At 47.1% G+C, this 2,990-nt stretch overlaps 1 non-coding gene across 1 annotated transcript; it reads left to right on the top strand.

Moving 5' to 3' along the window:
• The first annotated feature begins 2,695 nt into the window (after positions 1-2,695).
• TRNAD-GUC (transfer RNA aspartic acid (anticodon GUC)) lies at positions 2,696-2,767 on the top strand. The gene has a single exon. It is a non-coding gene; the product is annotated as a tRNA-Asp (tRNA).
• The last annotated feature ends 223 nt before the right edge of the window (positions 2,768-2,990 follow it).

The following is a 2,990-nucleotide window of genomic DNA, read 5'->3' as shown; positions in this document are numbered from 1 at the left end:
AGTCCTATCTGTACAAAACTCTCCCGGTCGGGGAATCGAGCCGCGGTCTCCCACGCGACAGCCGGGGATACTCATCACTTCATAAACGAGGAGAGATACCTTTGACAATCTTCTTACAACGAGCCGGACTACCGCAGTCACCTAATCAAGTCCAAGTCACTGCAGTCCCCGGCTGGACAGAGGAGACCGGTCCTATCTGTACAAAACTCTCCCAGCCAGGGAATCGAACCGCGGCCTCTCACGCGACAGCCGGGATTACTAACCACTTCATTAACGAGGAGATATACCCTTAGCAATCTTCTTACAACGAGTCGGACTACCGCAGTCACCTAGTCAAAAGACGATGCTCGAGGAAAATGTAACGCCGGTTCGCCGGTTGGCTGTGTGGGGATGATTTTGATTAGGTAGGTCGGGCAGGAAGAGCCTGTTCGTGTCCGATAGGTCAATGGTGTATGCTCAAAAGTATTCGCTATTTGCAAATCCGTTCAATTTGGGTATCAGAATATATTGATGGCATTGTGAAAGAGTTCAGGTGTGTCTGACACATTCTCGAATACGTTCTTCCCTCAGAGACCCAAAAATAAGGCTTTAAAAACTCCTTTGGACCCTGAACGTTTCGGAGCGCTTCAGATATTTAAGCTTATGCTTAGTCTTTGATCCTATCCACATGGGTTCAAATGCTTTCATATGAAAGTACCGCGATATGGTGCCCACCACCCATTCTGCCTGTAAGTTAGGCAGAGGACTAGCAAAAGTATTGAAGCATAAGGTTTATCTTTCGGCACAGTGAATGTTATTGTGATCGTGAGTCATCATGAAATGACACGCAGAGCCATGGTTGACCACATATTGAGCGCGTTTTTGTTGGAAGGAGCAGACGGTTCCATGACATTTGTGGTACAGCAAAAAAAAGACACCGACAAGAGTGCTTCTTTATTCCTTAACTCCTAATGTTCAGACACATTAGCGCCGCACGATTAAACTTATGACCCATAAACTTATCCCGGTCATTGCTTCTACTGCAAAACTTTGTGTAGTTTTTTCTTATACACGACGATCTTCCCACTGGAAATATTTATACGCGACAGTAATGTACCACGACTAAGTTTTGCGAGTAAAAAAATAAAATAATATCCATCTTTACTCCTGCTAAAAAGCGTATAAATTTCTACGTATGCGCGACACTAGTTCTTGACATTGCGCAAAACTTAGCAGTGGAGTGCAAAATGCGTGGACACCTAGCTCAGGTGTAGGAATAAGTTGCAGGATAGGAGGTGGCTGCACCTGGGTACTTCTGCATTTAAAAGTTCGCGGTGCCGGGACATTATAATGGTGCATTCATTACGTCGAGCTCCTTTGTTGATTCGTCGGGTTTGGCGTTCGAATAAAGACTGTAGAAACAATGACGGCTGCAGAATCTTAATAACTAGCTTTTTTAAAGGTTTTAAAGAGTAGGGTTTTAAGGAAAGTATTAGTTTCGTCGTGAAGACACTAAAGCGTCATGCTAGTTGCTACAGCAGAAGAAATGTCGCGTTTTAGTGAATACTAGACCAGGGGTGTAGATTCGTATTCAGATGCTCACTGTACGCCTCGTGTATGGTGGCAGGTTAACAGTGTCACGTTCATGGTAAGCATCATTTTGGGACAGATTTGGTCGCTTTCCCTGCTTGCCTCCAAACTTGTCTTGCAGCACTTTGCCACTGCATCAGAGACTTCCAAGGCAAGACCGCTTTTCACATCACGCAAATCTTTCATTCCCTTTGTAAAACGACAGCACCTTTTCAACTGGCATTGCCGAGCGCCTGCAAAATGCACCATACACGACATGATATGATGACGGAATAATCCAGGTGGGCGCCTAAATGCGTGTAAGGCGCAGACCAGTCTTACACCGCAAGGTGAAATGTGCTGCTGCTGCTACTGCTCACATAACGCGGTCAGGGTTTTCAAGACACCGCAGTGAGAGCATCAGGCTTTTATACCAGTGACGTAGCACTGAGAGGCGGGGCAGTGGTGCCGAGATCAGAGCTGTCAGACGATGGCGACGTGAGTGACTGACTAGCAGATGGGCAGGGATAAATTTGGAGCGACATCAAATGATTTGGGAGTGTGGCAGGAGTTGACAGCGAGGTTTGACAGAGTGGTAACGATAGGGTGGGAAGATTTGACATTCGACATTCGAGGCTTGTCCAGTTTTGCTGTCGTGTTCGATTGTATGGTGAGCTCCACCTTTCAGCCCGTGACTGGTGAAAAAGTCGTTTATCACGCCATGGTGCTCTGAAAACTCTTGTCGCTCGCGTTATATGAGTACCAACACCAGACATCTTCACCCTGTAATGTCTAGCTGCTCTGACCTTCAGCTTGTACGCATCTTGACCCACTCCTAAATTATTTCACCATGTGGTATCTTTTGCAAGTGTCTGGCAATGCCCAGACCAAAAGGTGGTGACGCTTACAGCGTGAATGTACTGTGTACATGATGCGAAAAGCGGACCCGCCTTAGGAGCTGTTTAATCTCTGTTACTTAACGAAGCAGTTTTGATGCTGTCTGGTATCAGCTGAGGCTCGTTGATCACGTTGAAAAAAGGATGGCACATAAGCATGTCCAGTTTGTTACACTTTTCTGGCGCATCGTCGTTGGTTGAGTGACTACGGCAACCCGCTCAGTTGTTGGGAAGGTCGAAATGTTCATTACTCCTCGTTAGTATAGTGGTGAGTATCCCCGCCTGTCACGCGGGAGACCGGGGTTCGATTCCCCGACGGGGAGGGTTTTGAGCAGTCGCTTTCCGAGATGCGGTGACCGATCACGATCAAATGCGGAACGTAAACCTCCCTCGGTCTGACCCAGTGCATCAGCGGCACGGAAAAAAGCTACGAACAGATGTCCCCATTATGTGTCATCAATGCCATATGACTAGCAGTCTTGACATGAGCGAGCTTGTTATTGTTTGAGGCCGGGCACGCTGAGAGTCTTAGATCCCGGCGTCAAA

The sequence above is a fragment of the Pollicipes pollicipes genome, unplaced genomic scaffold (genome assembly GCF_011947565.3).
Source record: "Pollicipes pollicipes isolate AB1234 unplaced genomic scaffold, Ppol_2.1 Scaffold_4002;HRSCAF=4701_pilon_pilon_pilon, whole genome shotgun sequence".
Lineage (NCBI taxonomy): Eukaryota > Metazoa > Arthropoda > Thecostraca > Pollicipedomorpha > Pollicipedidae > Pollicipes > Pollicipes pollicipes.
Note: the sequence above shows the minus strand (reverse complement) of the source record. Positions and strands in the feature narration are given on the sequence as shown.